This window comes from Canis aureus, chromosome 21 (assembly GCF_053574225.1).
Source record: "Canis aureus isolate CA01 chromosome 21, VMU_Caureus_v.1.0, whole genome shotgun sequence".
NCBI lineage: Eukaryota > Metazoa > Chordata > Mammalia > Carnivora > Canidae > Canis > Canis aureus.
In genome coordinates, this window is record NC_135631.1 from 4,540,426 (window position 1) to 4,559,782 (window position 19,357).

At 46.1% G+C, this 19,357-nt stretch overlaps 1 long non-coding RNA gene and 1 pseudogene across 2 annotated transcripts; one reads left to right on the plus strand and one right to left on the minus strand.

Moving 5' to 3' along the window:
- Positions 1 to 5,954: 5,954 nt before the first annotated feature.
- Positions 5,955 to 19,342, minus strand: LOC144292342 (uncharacterized). Of its 2 annotated transcripts, XR_013359784.1 has the most exons (5): positions 19,155 to 19,342; positions 17,723 to 17,846; positions 14,996 to 15,111; positions 10,771 to 10,853; positions 5,955 to 6,320 (listed from the first exon to the last, which is right to left on the minus strand). It is a non-coding gene; the product is annotated as an uncharacterized LOC144292342 (long non-coding RNA). The 2 variants fall into 2 exon arrangements; XR_013359783.1 differs by lacking the exon at positions 10,771 to 10,853 and having other exon boundaries at positions 19,155 to 19,339.
- LOC144292340 (putative UDP-sugar transporter protein SLC35A4) lies at positions 8,726 to 11,986 on the plus strand (annotated as a pseudogene).
- Positions 19,343 to 19,357: the final 15 nt, after the last annotated feature.

The following is a 19,357-nucleotide window of genomic DNA, read 5'->3' on the forward strand; positions in this document are numbered from 1 at the left end:
CCTGCGAGAGGCATGGTGCTGGTTTCCAGCCACAGACTCCTGTGGTGGCTGTGCCCTGGGACCCGGTGTCACTTCCACTCCCCTTAAGTGCTTCAAGTTGTGTTTCTGCCTCATGGGTTCTCTGCCCCCACCTGCCCCCTCTGTCTGGAGCCACATCTGACCTTGCTGGGAAGCTGGGCATTTGTGGGGCAGGGGGAGGGGGGACGGCAGGCGGGGAGAGCTGATGATGGGGTAGGGGCCCCTCAGAAGGGGCCTCCTCCACACTCCTACCACACACAAGGCAGTAGATTACCCCATAAAAGTCTGGGCTCTGCGGTCATGTTCCCTGTATTTTATAGCACAACACTTATCAGCTTTGTAGTCATATAACCTTGTAACACATAACCTGACCTCTCTGTGCCTCAGTTTCCCTATTATGAAACAGGCATCATCTTTTTCCCTACCTCTTGGGGATGTTGTAATCTCTGAGATCTACAGAGATTTCTTGACCCTGTTTTGTGCCAGGCTCAGTTTTAGGCAATGGCATTTGACCTGGCCCTGTGTACTTGACCTTGGGTGAGGGTGGGGGTTTCACCCCTCATTGCACTTGGAATCACTGGGGATCTGTGAAGGCTACTGATGCCTTGGGCCCATCTGTGGAGATTCTGATCTAACTGCCTGGGAGGCCCAGTTTTAAAAGCTCCCCAGGGGGTTCTAATGTAAGCCGGGGTTGAGAACCACTAGGCTAACAATCCACAAAACAACCTGGAACAGTGTCTTGCTTCTAAGCCTTCCATACAAGGGTACAAGGTGCTGTTCCCTCCCCTAGACCATCATTATCTGCCGCCTGAGTCCTCCTCAGTACTCCTCACTGGCTGCCCTGCCTCCAGGGTCCCTGGGGCTGAGTCTTTCTCCACTGTGGGACCAGAGTCCTCTCTGCAAGCTCAGATTTAATCTTCTGGCTGCCCCTGTCTCCCTGGGTTTGAATCCTACTGCCCTCATGACTGGAAAATGCGTCTCCTCCCAAAGTAATTATCTAACCGCACCTACACTGTCAACCCAGCTCACCTCCCTCCATCACTGTGTTAATTAACTCCTTGTGTGCCACTCATCACACACACACACACACACACACACACACACACACTCAATGCCTTCGCCACATGGGCTTTCTCAGTCTTCACAGTCCCTAATACTACGCAGCCTTTAAAGCTCAGCTCAAATGTCACATCCTCCAGGAGGCCTTCCTGGAAGCCTGGCTGAAAGTGGCCTCTCCTTCCTTCGGTCTTGGGTTAGTGTTTGTGTGATATACCTTACCCCATCTGTTTCCATTTGAATCTCTCTGTGTCCTTGCATTTAGAGTGGGTTTCTTGTAGGCAGAATATGTTTGAGTCTTGCATTTTTAATGCAATCTGACAAGCTCTTCTTATTAATTGGCACATGTACACCATTTTACACCCTTTTTTTATGGTACCAAACTACATGTATGATTTACCATTTTAACCACTTTTGAGTGTTCAGTTCAGCGGCATTAAGTATTTAAGCATTGTTGTGCGACTGTCACCACCACCATCCATCTGCAGCATCACTTCATCTTTCCAAACTGAAACTCTGTTCCCATTAAACACCAACTCCCCCTTATCTCCAGGCCCGGGTAAGCAGTGTTTTATTTACCATCTCTGACTTTGACTATTCTAGATATCTTATGTAAATGGGATCACACTATATTTATATTTATGTGTCTGGCTTGTTTCACTTAGCATAATATCTTTAAGGTTCATCCATATCTTGGCATATGCCAGAATTTCTTTTTTTAAACAGCTGAATAATATTCCATTAATGTCCACACCACATTTCATGTATCCATTCATTCATTGAGGGGCATTTGGGTTGTTTCCAGCTTTTGATTACTGTGAATAATGCGTCATGACCATGGGTGTACAAATATCTATTCCAATCCCTGCTTTCAATTCTTTTGGCTATACGTGCAGATGGGGTATTTCTGGATCATATGGCAATTCTATGTTTGAATCTCTGAGGAACTACCATACTGTCTTCCATAGCAGCTGCATCATTTTACCTTCCAGCAAAGCACGAGATGCCAATTTCTCCAAATCCCCACTGACTCTTGTTATTTTTTGTTTTTTGCTTTTTGCATTTCTCCTTTTTTTTTTTTGGCAAGTTAAACACATTTACATTTAGTGTATTGATATATTGGAATATGCTATTATGTGACTACAAAAATTTTTGCTTGTTCCTCTATTTTTGTTTCCTCTTTCTTCTTGTTTGTCTTTCTCAGTGATTAACATTTTTGATAAATATCTCCTTCCCTAATTATTTCTTCTATTTTTCTATCAGTTTGGAACTTATCTTTCTGATTGTTTTTTTTTTTTTTTTTTTGTAACTACTCCTACAATTTTACCAGGTGTGCTAACACAAGATGTTACAATAAATGATATCTTTCCTCTCCTTCCAATCACAAAAGGGCTTTAGGACTCTTACACTTATGTCTCTTTCTCTCACCTTGCCTTCCATTCCATTGTCATCTAATATTTCCCATTTTTTATTCCCACAAATTAGATGCTATTACTGTTACTTGAGACAAACATTGCCCATTTGGAATTAACTGTTTGTTTACTATTTTATTTTCCCACCATTCCTTCATTTTGCATTTCTTTTGCAGCAATGATGCTGAGTACATTTTCATGTGCTTACTGGCTATTTGTATGTATTTTTTTGAGAAATGTCGATTCAAATCCTTTGCCCATTTTTAAAGATTTTTTTCTTTTTCTTTTTTTTAAATTTTTATTTATTTATGATAGTCACACAGAGAGAGAGAGAGAGAGGCAGAGACATAGGCAGAGGGAGAAGCAGGCTCCATGCACCGGGAGCCCGACGTGGGATTCGATCCCCGGTCTCCAGGATCGCGCCCTGGGCCAAAGGCAGGCGCCAAACCGCTGCGCCACCCAGGGATCCCTCTTTTTCTTGAAGTAGAGGTGACATACAATGTCATATTAGTTTCAGGTTTACATTAGTTTACAGGATAGTGAATTGCCGATTCTATATATTATGCAATGGCTCACCACAATAAGTGTAGTTACCATCTGTCGCCATTCAATGTTGTTGCAATATTATTGGTTATATTCCTTGTGCTATACTTTTTAATCCCTGTGACTTACTTATTTTATAACTGGAACTTTGTATCTCTTAATCCCCTTTGCTTATTTTGTTCATCCCTATATCCCCTTCCCTCTGGCAACTACCAGTTTGTTCTGTGTATTCATGAGTCTGTTTCTGTTTTTTCTTTGTGTGCTTGCTTTGCCCATTTTTATATTGGGTCATTTGCCTTTTCATTGTTGAATTTTAAGAGTTATTTATCTATTTTGGACACAGGTCCTCTATCAAATATATGGTTTGCAAATATTTTCTCCCATCTGGTGGGTTACCTTTTCACTTCCTTGATGGTGTAATTTTTTAAAAAGATTTTATTTAGTCATGAGAAGCATGGAAAGAGAAGCAGAGACATAGGCAGAGGGAGAAGTAGGCTCCCTGCAGGGAGCCTGATGTGGGACTTGATCCCCATCGATTCTTTTTTCCATTGAATGGTCTTGTCACCCTTGTCTAAAATTAACTGACCGTAAGTGTAAGATCTCCTATTTCTGGATTCTCATTTTTTTTTAGATTTTATTTATTTCTTTGACAGAGAATGAGACAGAGAGTGTGTGTGTGCACAAGCAGGCAGGGCAGCAGGCAGAGGGAGAGGGAGAGGCAGACTCCCCACTGGGGAGGGAACCCAACATGGGGCTTGATTCCAGGACCCCAGGATCATGACCTGAACCAAAGGCAGACGCCTGAGTGAGCCACCCAGGTGCCCCTATTAATTTTCTTTTGGATGCCAAACATTGTGAATTTTACATTATTAATCTGGATTTTGCTGAATTCCTTTAAAGAGTATTGAACTTTTACTGGTAATTTAGTTACCTATGGGTTAGGTTTGATCATTTCAAGATTTGTTTCAAGCTCTTTTATGGCAAGCCTAGAGTAGCTTTCATTAACGGTTGATTTAGGCTCCCCTCCAAAGTATGGCTTGTTTGGTTCTCTACTGAATTTTCTGCGTATTCAGTGATATTTCTCTACTCTGACTAGAGAATCTTCTTGCAAATATTTCTAGAACTGTGTAGAAGAATTTCTAGAATATTCAAATAACTGGGAATTATTTGTCTTCAGCTCTGCAGTAATTGCTCTTCTCTCTCACTTTCTAAGGATTTTATCTAGGGCAGCCCAGGTGGCTCAGCGGTTTAGCGCCGCCTTCAGACCAGGGCCTGATCCTGGGGACCTGGGATCGAATTCCACATCGGGCTCCCTGCATGGAGCCTGCTTCTCCTTCTGCCTGTGTCTCTGCCTCTCTTTCTCCGTATGTCTCTCATGAATAAATAAATACAATCTTAAAAAAAAAAGACTATTTATTTATGAGAGAGAGAGAGAGAGATATCACACATGCACAAGGAGGGAGCAGCAGAGGGAGAGGGAGAAGCAGACTCTCCACTGAGCAGGGAGCCCAATGTGGGACTCGATCCCCGGACCCCAGGATCATGACCTGAGCCAAAGGCAGACATTTAACCAACTAAGTCACCCAGGTGCCCCGTTCTTCCCTTGAACTGTATTTTTGTCCAGCTTTGTGGAATTTTGCCTTATGCCAGGTGCAAATTAGTATTTTTCCTAAAGCTTAAGGGGATCCCTCTACAAGGTTTGGAGCTCTTTTTCTACATAGGTTCTTAAATGTTCTACCTCACAAATTCTACCTGTCTTTTGCCTGTCCAAACTCTGATCTCTGACTCCTTAATAAGTGAGACTGATGGACCCTGTTTGGATTCCCCTCCTTGCATGTAGTAGGGCATTTACCTGTGGGCAGGTGGCAGATGTAGATGACCTGAATGATGGTAGGGCTTACCTCACCTGCTTCCCTTTTCTCATGGATTACAGTCCTGTGCAGTCAGTTTTCTAAAATCTAGAAGTAGTTTTCCTAACGCTTTGTCCAGTTTCTCAGTTGTTTGTGGCAAAAGGATCAATTTGGTAAAACTTACTTTCTCATGGCCAGAATCAGAAGTTCCTCTGTCCTCCTTGGAATACCCCAAATCCTTTGCCTATTGCTCTTCTGAGATTCTTCCCATGTTCTGATTTTATCATAGTCGTCATTGCATGTTTTACCTCCCTCTGTTGGACTATGGCCATCTCAGGGGCAGAGGGCTTGTTTTATTCACATCTGCACCTCCAGGGTGTCTCCTGGTTACTTGGCACATGGTAAGCCTGTGGTGGGTGTTTGATCTGTCCTGGCCATCTTCCTTCAGGACACCCCAAATCACATCCCCACCTTTAGAGTACTGCTCCTCCCACTCCAACGAGGTGGTAGTGCCAGAAATGCTGGTCCACATTCCCTTCCCACTGGGTTCCTGTGATTGGTGCAGGGATGGCCACAAGACTCGAGGCAGGGCATGTCAGAGTCCTTCCCTAGGATTTTTCAACCTGGGAAGAGTTTTCTTTTCACACTGGTGGCAAAGGTCCAAGGATAGCAATGTCGTGCTCCTTGCAGCCAACATTCCCATCAGAGAGAATGAAGGTGACAGAGAGAGGGAAATGGAGATGAAATGAAGAGGAGAGTAACATACACACGCGCACACACACACACACCTACACACATACCTATACACACGGAGACAAGGGGCCCCGAGTCCTGCCATCCAGGCAAAATTGAGCTCAGGTACACCTTTGCTCTTTTCATGAGTTAGTCATTTATTTTACCATTTTTTGGCTTAATAGAGTCCTGTCAATCGCAAATCAAAAGGACTTGACATATAAAAGGCATCTCTGTACATTTGCTGAATGAATGGAAATAATTTGCATACCTGCCTCATACTCAAGGCACATGAGGTAGTTTCCAACAAGAGGTAGGAAGATAAAATAAAAATAGAAGATCAAAAACATAAAGATATAATTTAAAAGAGAATGTGAAGATCAGGTTCAAGAACATAAATAAATAAATATGAAGCCCATAATGTTCTCTCAGATCTATTAACTGAATATCATGTTCATCTCTGAGCTTCCTGGCAGCCAAAGCAGCCAAAACAAAATGGGAGATGTAGTGAGTTAGCTTCTTCCCTCTACCCAAGGAGCAGATAGCGCCTGCAAGTTCTTCAGGGGAAAGAACATGTATCCTAAAGGAAAAGTTTCAGAGGGGGCTCCATGAGGAGGTAGAGGGTGGTGTGGTAGAGGCCATTCCCAGCCACGTTCCAACAGCCAAAGCCTGTAGTGAGCCTCCTGGATCTGGTCCTCAGAACGTGGGCCTAGGAAACAAGTAAGGTTGCCAAGTGTAGTTGTTAATGCTGTTAGTCTTGCCTTGAACTTTCAGTGGCTCTGGTCACAGTTGGTCACTCCCCCCTCTTTGAAACACTTTCTTTGCTTGGCTGGGAGCCTTTACTCTCTCCAATTCTTCCCCATTGGCTGCTCTCTGGTGTCCATGGCCCCATCTCTCTGGCCTCTCCTGATCTCTGAAGGGTGGCAGGCCCCGCTCTAATATCCAGACCTCTCCTCTTCTCTCCTCTCTCTGCCTTTCCTGGCCCAAGCCTTCCAGTGTCTTTCCCAGATGACAGTCCCTCATTCCACCCTGGCCCTCCTGTCTAATCTCTAGCAGTCAGAAGGACCTTTTAAAAACATAAATCAGGGGTGCCTGGGTGGCTCAGTGGTTGAGCATCTGCCTTCGGCTCAGGTCATGATCCATCCTGGGGTCTTGGGATGGAGCTCTGCATTGGGCTCCCTGCTCAGTAGGGAGTCTGCTTCTCCACCTCCCTCTGCCACTCTCCTTGCTTTTTCTCTTTTTCTCTCAAATAAATTAATATAAATAAATAAATAAATAAATAAATAAATAAATAAATACAAACATAAATCAGCTCACATTACTCGCCCTCTCAAAATTCTTTGCTTGATGGCTACTTTCTCCAAACAAGGTTTATGGGATATAATTAAAGATTATTTTTGTCTCCCAATGTTCCTCTAAAATGCATAAGAGAATTTCTCCCTGTTCCCACAAATGAAGTTATGACTTTCTGTGCCATGTTTTCTTACAGTCCTATGATCACCTGAAGTCACTAAATAAGTTGTTAGACCGCCCGTTTTGCATGGTAGCCAAATCTCTACACTTGATGAGATAGTTTCCACTTCCCCAGCCATGTGGTCCCTGCTGATGAGGAAGAGGGAAGTCAGGTCTGTCTCCCTCCCTTCTCTCCTGCTCCCCCAGTTTGAGAACTTGCTGCTGTTGGAGCACAGGGAGGAAGGAGGGTAGGGGGTGCAGAGAGTTCTTCCTTGATTGGCTCTGGATAAGATGGCCAGTCACTCTATGAGTAGCAGGTGTTTAAATTGCGTTCTTGCCCTGTGGCGGCTTTACAGCTCCTTTATGGGCTACCTCCTTGACTGTAACTCCTGGGAAGTGGGCAGAGATTCCCACTCTGGGAATCTTTTGGCTGGCTCCAGTTTTCTTTTGCTTGGTACACACCTACCTTCATTGGGTGCCCCCTGCCAGATAACAGAAGCCACCTGGACAGGACCTCCTGCTACCTTGCCGCAGGCCAGTTCCCACTGTGGTTCCATAGCCATTCTGGAAGTCTCATGTACCACTGACCTACAGGACTGCCATGGCTTCAGGGAGCCCACCTGAGCTCTCCAGGCATCTTCTTTTAAGCGCTTCTCCCCAGACTTAGAGACTAGCAGGCAGTCCCTGGTCCTACTCCCTGAGGGCAGTATTAGGGCTCCTTTTCTAAATCCGTCTCCTCACAAAGTTTCCCTTTCAGGATCTACTCTATTTCTTTATACTCTTGAGGTGGATCAGGGGTTTCAAGAGTGGCAAAATGAAGGGGCGCCTGGGTGGCTCAGTCAAACATCTGACTCTTGATTTCAGCTCAGGTCATGATCTCAGAGTTGTGAGATTGAGCCCCATGTAGGGCTCTGTGCTGGGCATGTAGCCTGCTTAGGATTCTTTCTCTCCTCCTCCCTCTGCCCTTGCCCTCCCCAAAAGTGGCGAAATGGGTTTTTCCAATATCCTGTCACACTTTCCATCATGTTTAAGACAAACGTAGAGTCCTTCTTATAGCCAGCAGTCCCCATGATCTGACTCCTGAGTCCCACAAAAGTTTAAAATATCAAATATTGGGAGCGCCTGACTGGCTCACTTGGAAGAGCTTGTGACTCTTGATCTCAGGGTTGTGAGTTTGAGCCCCACATTGGGTATAGAGATTACTTAAATAAATGAATAAATTTTAAAAATGAAATAAAAACTTAAAAAAATAAAAAATACAATGTCAAAGGATTTTGCAAATAATTGGATGTTAGTAAATATAAAAGCTTAATCAAAGTGAATGCCTTTCCAGGAAAATATGAAATGTCAAAGTTGGAACAAAAATATCAAAAATTTCAGTAGATCAGTAACCAGTAGAGAAAATTACCATCTAAGACTCCAATACTAAAGAGTGCGAATGGAGGTACTTTTACAGGGATGTTCCACAGACTTTCAAGGAACAAATGGTCCCTATCATGTATCAGTTGTTCCAAAAGACAAGGACTGGCAACAAGTTTGCTGGGGAAGATGGCAGATGACAAGGATTCTCTGCCCAAGCTTAAGGACCTGGTATTTCTCAAGAACCAGCTGGAAAAAAAAAAAAAAAAAAAAAAAGAAGAACCAGCTGGAATGCCTGCAGCAGCATGTGGAAGAAGTCAGCAGTGGTGTGAGCCAGGAGGGCTCGCTCTTGTCCTCCCCATTCCTCAAGGGCTTCTTAGCCGGCTATGTGGTGGCCAAACTGAGGGCATCAGCAGTATTAGGCTTTGCTGTGGGTACCTGCACTGGCATCTATGCAGCTCAGGCATATGCTGTGCCGAATGTGGAGAAGACATTGAGGGACTATCTTCAGTCATTGCGAAAGGGGCCTGACTAGCTCTGGATCCCATGGAGGAGAAAGGATGAGCACCTCTGGCCTGCAGTTAGAGGCCTTTCAACCACAGACACCATATTTGGCTTCTCGACCTATCACCTTTTGCTATCTCCAACTTGCCCACAGCCTTCATCCTTGCTTTCCTTCCTGCAGAGGGTAAACGGTGGCTTATCAGCCAGCAGTTTGGATGCACCTCCTTAACCCCACGGGACTGACCCCGAAACTGTGGCTTCTAGAGCCACCAGCCCCTTTCTCTTCCATCCCTGACTGTGGAGTTTGCAGCTGACTCTGATTCTCAGTACACTCTCTACCAATGTACCACAGCTCCTCCCTCCTGGGAGCTGGCTCCATACTGATTTTCCCCAAACTTGTTACAATTCCTACAGCCCCCTTGCTAGCTATACAGGCCACCCAGGGTCTGGTTTGGGCATGAGTGTAGAGGACGGAGGTATGCCAGGCTTGGGCCGTCCCAGGCAGGCCTATTGGACCCTGATGCTACTCTTATCCACTGCTATGTATGGTGCCCATCCCCCATTGCTGGCACTATGCCATGTGAACGGCAAAGTGCCCTTCCAGCCCTCCTCAGCTGTGCTGCTGACTGAGTTGACCAAGCTACTGTTGTGTGCCTTCCCCCTCTTGGTGGGCTGGCAGGCATGGCCCCAGGGGGCCACACCATGGCGCCAGGCTCCCCCATTTGCACTATCAGCTCTATTCTATGGAGCTAACAACAACCTAGTGATCTCTCTTCAACATTATATGTACCCCAGCACCTACCAGGTGCTGAGCTATCTCAAGATTGGAAGCATGGCCTTGTTCTACTGCCTCTGTCTCCAGCACCTCAGGGCCTAGCAGTGCTGCTGCTGATGGTGGCAGGGGCCTGTTATGCAGCTGGTGGCCTCCAGGACCCTGGGAACACCTTTCCTGGATCTCCGTCAGCAGTTGCTGCTGGCCCCATGCCCCTGTATATCATTTCACTGGAACTGCTGCTTTTCATCCTGTACTGCCTCATCTCAGGCCTCTCGTCCATGTACACAGAACTGCTCATGAAGCGACAGCGGCTTTCCCTAGCACTTCAGAACCTCTTCCTCTACACTTTTGGTGTGCTCCTAAATCTAGGTCTGCATGCAGGTGGCGGCCCTGGCCCGGGCCTCCTGGAGGGTTTCTCAGGATGGGCAGCGTTTGTGGTATGAGCCAGGCAGTAAATGGACTGCTCATATCAGCTGTCATGAAGCACGGCAGCAGCATCACAAAAACAAAACAAAACAAACAAACAAACAAACAAACAAACGAAAACACCAAAAGGCAAGGACCGAGAGAACGCTGCATAGTTCCTCATATGACTCCCAAACCGGCTAGAGACAGTATCAGAAAAGGAAAATATAGAGCATTTTGCTCTGAATGCAGATGTTAAACTACGATCTAATTGGATAAAATATAGGAGAATGCCCCACCTAAGGATGGGGAAAGGACATCTTAAGACATCCAGAATACAACCCCCCACTCAGACATTCATGGATCCAACTACATCAAAATTAAGAATTTCTATTCCACAAAGATTCTCAGAGCTAATATTGACAGACAAGTGGTTGCAATCTAGTGAATAAAGGACTCCTACAGGTCAATGAGGAAAAGACAAGAAACACAATAGAGAATTGGGCAGTGAATATAAACAGGCAACTCAGAAGATTTGGCTCAAAATGGCAAGAAATTAATGACGATGTGGTCAGAGAAATAATCAGTGCAATTCAATTAAAATTACAATGAGATACCATTTTATAAGCATCAGGTGAGTGAAAATTCATAAAGCAAATCATACCAATGTTTGGTGAGGGTGTAGGAGGCAGAAATCTTTGGTTACTTCTATAGGCCTTTAAGCTGGTACAGTCTCTTGAGAACATTCTGAAATGAGGCATACATTTCTTCTGAGACCGCACACTTTCAATCCTTGGTAAATAAGCCACAGAAATTTGTGTGCACTGGAGCACCTGGGTGGCTCAGTTGGTTAAGTGTCTGCCTTCGGCTCAGGTCATGATCCCAGGGTCCTGGGATTGAGCCCCATGTCAGGCTCCCTGCTCAGTATGGCACAGCGTCTGCTTCTCCCTCTACCTCTGCCCCTCTCCCAAACTCGTGCTCCTACTCTCTCTAAAGTAAATAAAATCTTAAAAAAAAGAAAGAAATTCGTGTGCAAGTGTTCAAAGAGGTCTGTACAAGGGTGCTGGCTGCAGTGTCCTTTGTGGAAGCGAGCGGCAGGGGCCACTTTGGCATCCGTCCTCAGGAGGATGGGTTAGTGATGTGTAATGGATGCAAACTATGCAACACCAGGCAACAGTCAGAATCAACAGTTTTTTAAAAAACATAGTGTTCAAAGAATAAGGAACAAAAATGAGATCAATAGCACAATACCATTTATATAAGCTAAACCCACAAATGCATAAAAATATTAGATATTTCCCCACAATTCATTCATATTGAAGTGGGATGGGAATGGGGATTGAAGACAAAGGAGAACAAAAATAAACTCAAAACAATGAAGTGGCCTTGTATCCATCACTGATTTTTGGTCATTGTGAGATAAGGAATGCCGAAAACTCACCTCCCTGCTCCTGAGGACTGGAAGAAGAGAAATGTGTGGACACAAGGAGGCGGTTCACAAATGGCTCATGAAGCTATGAAAATGCACTCATCTCACAGATAATAAAGGGAATGCAAGTTATAGCAACAATGAGATAATATTTTTTCATCTATCAAATTAATGATTTTAAAAATTATAATACACTTTGCTGGTGGGAATGTAAACACGGTTGATAGAAATCTACACTGATTGGGGGGAGTGGTTAGTTATTATCAAAATGTAAATTGTTTAGAGCCAGCAAATTTGCTTATAGGAACATATTTTGCAGAACTATCCAATGTGCCGCACGTGGGTGACTCAGTGGTTGAGCATCTGTCTTTGGCTTGATGTAATCCCGGGTCCTGGGATCGAGTCCCGCATTGGGCTCCCTGCAGGGAGCCTGCTTCTCCTTCTGCCTGTTTCTGGCTCTCTCTGTGTTTCTCATGAATAAATAAACAAAATCTAAAAAAATAAATAAATAAAATGACCCACTGTCTCAGGTCTCAGTTTTTGCGCTGAAAACCAAGCATTCCTAGGGACGCCTGGGTGGCTCAGCGGTTGAGCATATGCCTTTGGCTCAGGGCGTGATCCCGGAGTACCCGGATCGAGTCCCACGTCGGGCTCCCTGCATGGAGCCTGCTCCTCTCTCTGCCTGTGTCTCTGCCTCTCTCTCTCTGTGTCTCTCACGAATAATAAATGAAATAAAATAAAACGAAAACCAAGCCTTCCTAAGCAGGACCCAGATGGTTTAACAGGCAGAACAGGAGGGGAACAAAGAGGGCGCCATCACCCCAGCACCCATCCCACTACCGGTGGTGTGCAAGAAGACAGAGGGGCAAGGAGGAGAAGCCTGTGGTGGTAAGCTGGGCTTCCTCCCTCCTCAGGCTTTGAGAGGGGCTCAGGAAACTTTGTTTCCAGAAATCTGGAAAGATCTGAAGGTTAGAATCCGACTGTGCCCAAGAAACTGGAAGTGGAAAGGGGATACAGTGGGCAGCCACCACCCTCCTGGGTGAAGGTCTGCACAGGGAGAGCTGGCTGCCTGTGATCTAAGAGTGAAGTAAGCCCTCCAATCTCAGGGGGCAGAAGATGTGGGGGGTAGTGAGCCAGGTGGCCAGCTTGACAGGAGGGGGTGCCAGATGGCTATGGGGATGATGGTGACTGTGCAGAGAAAGGCATTCTGGGTGCAGAGGAGTGCAGCTCCCTGTGCCAGCGGTTGGGGCTAAAGTTGGGGACAGAGGGAGCAGCTTTGGTTGAAAGTTCCCAGAGAGGTCTCTGGAGCGCCATAAATTGCCCAAAGACAAAGCCTCAACATGAATCCTGCAAGTCCACAGAGTGCCTTCCACGCCATCTGCTCCTCCCTCCTTTCTGAGCTCCACCTCAGGGGAGATATATTTTATTCCCATGCATGTGTGTATATATTTAAAAAGATGCCTATCTGGCTCAGTCAGTGGTGCATGTGACTCTTGATCTTGGGGTTGTGAGTTTGGGCTCCACGTTGGGCATAGAGCCTACTTTAAAAATATATAGAACAAAAAAAATAAATAAATAAAAAATAAAACAAAATTAAAAAATAATAAAAATATATAGAACAAAACAAAATAAAAAATAAAGTAAGGGAAATGTTTGGGGCTCCTGGCTGGCTCAATCAGGAAGGCAAGCAACTCTTGATCTCAAGGTTATGAGTTCGAGCCCCACACTGGGTATAGTGATTACATAAAAATAAATAAATAAAACTTAAAAAAAAAAAGATGCTAGTGTACGTGCTCATCAGTTACTGTAAGATTATGTTGCATTCACATCACCTTATCCACCAGCTACTGGGTCCCAATCTGGAAGCCAAAGGAAGGTGCATGAAAGGCAACAATCTGAAAACATGTGTAAATTATTCCCACTAGGTTTCTGCCTGAGATGATAGCACCCTGCAGTGTATTTTCTCTTTATCTGTTCGCTCACAAACTCGTTATTGAGGGTTCACTGTGTGGAGGCTCTGTGCTAGGGGCTGAGGACACAGCTGTGAACAGAAATAAAGACTCTGCTCTTAGGAATCTGAGAGTTACCTGGGAACAACAGAGAGTAAAGCAGAACACATACGTGGATTCAATTGAAGGTGTATTCGTGTGGTAGAGCTGCCATAATAAGTACTACAGATGATAGAAATTTAACCAATGGGAATTTATTTTCTCACATATCTGGAGGTCAGAAGTCTAAGATCAATATATTGGCAGGTTTGGCTTCTTCTCAGGCCTCTCTCCTTGGCCAGCATGTGGCCATTGTCTTCTGGTGTCCTCATGTGGGCTTCCCTCTGTGTGTCTGTGTCCTGATCTCCTCTTTGTGTTGAGTGAAGGCCACCCGTAGGACCTCATTTTACCTTAATCACTACTTTAAGGGCCCTATTCCCAAATGCAGTCAGATGATCAGGTACTGAGGGTTAGAATATCAAAGTCTGAATCTGGGGCTGGTGGGCTGGCAGTCCATAGTAGGAGGGTAAGGTGAGAAAGAGACTAGTGCAATGGGGAAAAGCAGAGCAAGAGGGGTTGAGTGCGTGGTTATGGTGTAGGTTGCAGGTCTAAATTGGGTGGTTAGAGTGGAGTCTCTGATAGGTTGACATTTGAGCACTACCTTGGAAAAAAGTGAAGGACTGAGCCACACAATTATCTGGGGGGACAGCATCCGGAGGGAAGGGCCAGGTCAGAGGTGAGACCATGTCTGATTCATCCCATAGAACAGCTAGAAGCAAAGACGGGAGGCGTGGTAAGCAGCTGAGGATGAAGGGTCACATAGGCCCCATAGGCCATTGCAAGACTTTGGATTTGAGTTTTCTTTCTTCCTTTTTTTTTTTTTTTTAAGATTTTATTTTCTTATTTATTCATGAGAGACACAGAGAGAGAGGTAGAGACACCCGCAGAGGGAGAAGCAGGCTCCCTGCAGGGAGCCCGATGCAGGACTTAATTCCAGGACTCTGGGATCATGATCTAAGCCAAAGGCAGATGCTCTACTACTGAGCTACCCAGGTGCCCTGGATTTGAGTTTTCAAAACCATTGCAGGTCACATCTACAAGGAGGCTGCTATCAACAAAGAATAAGCAAACAAAAATCCACCAGAAAAACCCCACCTGAAAAACAGAACATAACAAGTACTCTTGTGCGCTGCTGGTGTGAATGTGAAATGGTGTGATCAGCTATAGAAAACAGTATGATAAAAAAAAAAAAACAGTATGATGATGCCTCAAAAAATTAAACAGAGGGACGCCTGTGTGGCTCAGTGGTTGAGCATCTGCCTTTGGCTCAGGGCATGATCCTGGGTCCGGGGATCAAGTCCCACATCGAGCTCCCTGTGAGAAGCCTGCTTCTCCCTCTGTCTTTACTTCTCTCTATGTGTCTCTCATGAATAAATAAATAAAATCTTTGTAAAAAGTAAACGTAGAATTACCATGTAGTCCAGCACTTCAGCTTCTGAGGACACACCCAAGAGAATGGAAAGCAGACACCTGAACAGATTGTCTGTACATCCACAATCACAGCAGCAATGTTCATTGTAGCTGAAAGCTAGAAACAACCCAAATGCCCATCAACAGATGAATGGATAAATGAAATGTGGTAAATACATTAAAGGAATATTATTTGGCCTTAAAACAGAAGGAAATTCTGACATAGGCTACAACGTGGGTGAATCTGGAGGACTTTATACTAAGTGAAACAAGCCAGTTACAAAATAACAAATATTACATGATTCCACTCATATGAGGTCCCTAGAATAGCCAAAGACAGAGAGAAAATGGAGTGGTGGTGGCCAGGGACTGGGGAGACGGGGAGTTATTATTTAATGTGTTAGACTTTCAGTTACGGGTGATAAAAACTGTTCTGGAGACTGATGGCAGTGAGGGTTGCACAACATTTTGTAAATAGAATAATGCGATTGGGGATGCCTGGGTGGCTCAGCAGTTGAACATCTACCTTCAGCTCAGGTCATGATCTCAGGGCCCTGGGATTGAGTCCTGCATTGGGCTCCCTGTGAGGAGTCTGTTTTTCCCTCTGCCTGTGTCTCTGCATCTGTCTCTCTGTGTATCTCTCATGAGTTAAAAAGAGGAAGAAGGAGAAGGAGAAGAAGGAGGAGGAGGAGGAGAGGAGGAGGAGAATAAGAATAAGAATAAGAAGAAGAATAAGAAGAAGAAGAAGAAGAAGAAGAAGAAGAAGAAGAAGTAGTAGTAGTAGTAGTAGTAGTAGTAGTAGTAGTAGTAGTAGTAGAAGGTGGCCACTGGGGACAGCCTGGGTGGCTCAGTGGTTTAAGCACCTGCCTTCTGCCCAGGGCGTGATCCTGGAGTCCCAGGATCGAGTCCCACATCAGACTCCTTGCATGGAGCCTGCTCCTCCCTCTGCCTGTGTCTCTGCCTCTCTCTCTCTCTCTCTCTGTGTCTATCATAAATAAATAAAATCTTAAAAAAAAAAAACAGCGGCCACTGAATGGGACACTTAAAAATGGTTGAAATGGTAAATTTAGATAAGTGTTGAAAGTGGTGTGAACTCAGGTGGTGGGAAGTGTTCTGATTCTGAATACACTTGGACGTTGAGGATTAATTCCCAGATAGGATGGGGAAGAAAAAGAAGAGTCCAGGGTTTGGCCTGAGATACTGGGAGGATAGATAACCACTTGTCTAAGATGGGAAGGTCTGTGGGGGAAGACAGAGGGCTCAACTGGATGCCTATAAGACATCCGGGGAGAGGAGTGGAGTGGAAATTTGATATCTGGGAGAGAGGGATGGAATTCCAAGTCTGAGGGAGACACCAGGAGCACTGATAACTTTGAGTCTCATTTGCAGATAGATGGTATTTTCAAAGAGGAGCCTGGATGAGACCACTGGGAGCGTGAATGTGTGGACTCAGAGGACTGCAGGCTGAGCCTGCTCCTGGATGGGAGGAGGAGTGAGCAAAGGAGCCGGGAAGTGGCCAGAGGATCCAGGGCACCTTGGGTTAGCAACAGGGCCAGCAGCTGGGGATCAAGGCAGGAGCAGGTTCAGTGGGTAGTGGGGGTGACAGCCTGATGGGAGCGGGTTGAAGAGAGAACAGGAGGAGATTGATCTTGGCAAATCAGATCAACTCTTTCAGGGGGTTTTGCTACAAAGGGGAACAAGGAAAAGGGGCAGTACTGGGGAAGGAGAGGTGAGGTCAGGAAGGATATGATAGCACATTTGTGCTGATGGAAGTTTCTGAAGAGAGTGAAAAGTTGCCGGGAACAGAGGGGGCCGATTGCTGGAGACACATCCTTGGGCAGGCAATAAATGAATATATATGAAGTGTAGTCAGTGAAGTAGAGTAAGAGCAGAGTGCCACTTAGGTAGTCTTTGTCAGGGGACATTTTAGCAGAAGCCTGACGGAAGTGGGAGAGTGAGCCATAGGGATTCTGGAGACAGAGCATTTCAAGAAGCAGCAGCAGCAAGTGCAAAGGCCCTGAGGTGGGATTGACTGGGGTGGTTGGATCAGAGTGAGTGATGGGGGCAGGGATGACACCTGCAAAGAGATGGGGCAGACAGATCAAGCAGGACCAAGGAGGCTATGGTAGAGACTTGGGCTTTTACTCTATGAGAGATGGGATCCATTTGAGAATTGTGAACAAAGGCATGGCAGGCTCTGGTCTTAACAGGATCATTCTGGCTACTGAGTACAGAATAGAATTAGGTAAGAGCAGAAGCCAGGTGGAGGGGCCATTGCAATGATTCAGATGAGAGACAGTGGTGGTTTGGGAGAGCGTGTTCATGAAGGAGATGGGGAGAAGTGGCTGGATTCTGCATGAATTCTATTTTTTTAAGATTTAATTTATTTCTTTGAGATAGAGAGCACAATTAAGGGGAGTGGCAAGCAGAGGGAAAGGAAGAAGCAGGCTCTCCAGTGAGCAGGGAGCCAAATGTGGGGCTTGACCCCAGGACCCTGGGATCACGACCCGAGCCGAAGGCAGATGCCCTACCGGCTGAGCTACCCAGGCGCCCCTCTGCATGAATTCTGAAGGTGGCACCAGTAGGTTTGCTTGCGTGGATTGTGGAGTATGAGAGAGAGGAATCCAGGATGCTGCTGGGGTTTTGCTCTGAGCAACATGAAGGATGGATGTGACCTTGACTGAGATGGGGAGAGTCTTACTTTCAACGTGCCAAGTCAAGATGCTTACCTATCTTCCATGTAGAGTGTCAAACGGCTGATGGATAGGAGTCTGGACTTTGTGGGAGAAGGCAGGGCTGACTTGGGAGTAGGTGGAAGGTGAAGGATGGCTTGTGTCAGACAGGATGAGCTCCCTTAAGAAGTGAGAGTGGCTAGGTAAGAAAAGAGGTCTGCACGCACCTCATAAAAATACCAGCCTGAGCGACCCAGACCTGCCCTCTGCCAAGGAAGGAAGTGGCCCAGAGTTTGTCCAGGAAATCAGTGGGGCTGGGGTCTGGAAATGGAGCAGCCTACCTGTGTACTTCCACAGGACACCTGATAGAGGAGGCAGTGGGGTGGGCATGGCAACCCACCAGAAAGAGCAGATTTTGCCTATTTTAGGGACAAGAAATCTTCACCTGGAGCATTAATTAGGCTGTTCCACTGGGTGAGCTCATTGTAAAGGTGCTGCCGGGATGGAGTCTGAGAGCAGATATGAGGCCACAGAAACAAAGCTCAGGGAAAACCATGCCTGTAGGGCATCTGCTGGACTCTGCTTCCTTTACTGGTCTCACTGGGGCTGCATGGTTGGCTAAGGAGCAACAGCTCTTCCACAGAAGTTCGGATGAGCCATGGGAATGTTCTAGGTGTACCTGTGTCTGGTAACTGATTTAAGCCTCACTGTGACCCCAGGAGGAAGATGCCATCATAACCAGCCCTGTGATGCCCAAGAGGACACAGAGGCACAAGGGGAGCTGGATCTGAACCCCAGTGCTTCCTGTGTTCTCTTAACCACCATGTGCTGCTACCCCCCAATAATAGTCCGCCATTGTTAGCAGTAGTGATAATGAACCATTACCGAGCATGCTGCCTTCATAATTTCATTTAATCTTTGTAATTAACCTATGGAATGGGTCTATGCTTTCCAGTTTGGCAGAGGGGAGAGGTGACTTGCCCAAGGTCACAGAGCTGGTGAGCAGCCAAGCCAGGCCTCCAACCCTGCCGCTGGGTCTCTAGGGCTCAGTTTGGCGCCACATCCCTATGCTGCTGGTGGTAGTGGTCAGTCCTAGGCGTACCATGGGGATTTACCATGGTAAGACATTTTGGTGATGCTTAGAAGTTTGGGATGAGATTTAAATGCTCTGACTTCCTCCAGAGCCTCCTCTGGGTCCTGGTTGCCTGCTGCTTCCCTCCTGGGCATGGTGTTCAACTGGCTTTTCTTGCCCTGTCTGGACCTGGGAGGCCAAGTGGTTTGAACAAGATCTTGTTGTGAGAGCTCAGCTTGGCTTTTGCAAGGCCTCAGTTGGGGCTGGAGTACTGGGGGCAGCCCAGGAGGCAGGTGGAGGGAGAGGGACCCCCTCAGGCACCGAGGGTGTGAGGACCCTTCCAAATGGTCAAGTCTTGAGATCCCTTGTACAGATAGAGGGGGAGACACAGGCTGAGTGAGGACAGGGGACTCATACCAGGTCAACGAAGAGTCCTGCAGACGTAGGCTTGGCCCTGGGCCTCAAGACTCTCAGGCCTGGACTCTTTCTCAGCATCATCCTGAACTTTACCCCCCCAGAAGGAAGTTGACCTCACATACCCTGGCTGACCCTCCCCGGCCTGCTTTTTGCCAGAGCCCTCGAGGCTGACTGAGAACTGGTTGCCATAGAGATGGTGGGGT